The sequence below is a fragment of the Penaeus monodon genome, chromosome 30 (assembly GCF_015228065.2).
Source record: "Penaeus monodon isolate SGIC_2016 chromosome 30, NSTDA_Pmon_1, whole genome shotgun sequence".
NCBI classification, from domain to species: domain Eukaryota; kingdom Metazoa; phylum Arthropoda; class Malacostraca; order Decapoda; family Penaeidae; genus Penaeus; species Penaeus monodon.
This window is the reverse complement of record NC_051415.1, coordinates 10,297,422-10,297,690: the sequence shown is the minus strand read 5'-3', so window position 1 is coordinate 10,297,690 and position 269 is coordinate 10,297,422. Positions and strand designations below refer to the sequence as shown.

The following is a 269-nucleotide window of genomic DNA, read 5'->3' as shown; positions in this document are numbered from 1 at the left end:
GATCCGTCCTCGTCTCTCAGCCGATCACAATAACACCGGAGGGATAAAAGCATAGCATTGTCTTGAACGCATCCTTAAAGTTATCTCAGCAGGGAAGCTGGCGAGTGAGATCTTAAAGAGGAGAGTCCGTGAATCGAAGGTTTTCACTAGTTTGGATCCTGTACTTTGGAGTTTTCTTAAATTTATAAGAAAATGGTGATTAAAAGCGGCAACAGTAATGGCAATGGTGGAATAGATTATCAACATATACGAAATTACAAAGACCCCTT

The 269-nt window shown here is 40.9% G+C and overlaps 1 protein-coding gene across 1 annotated transcript in view; it reads left to right on the top strand.

Annotated features, from left to right (window-relative positions):
- LOC119592348 (insulin gene enhancer protein ISL-1-like) overlaps positions 1–269 on the top strand; it is a 284,379-nt gene that overhangs the window by 229,589 nt on the left and 54,521 nt on the right. The window lies entirely within an intron of this gene.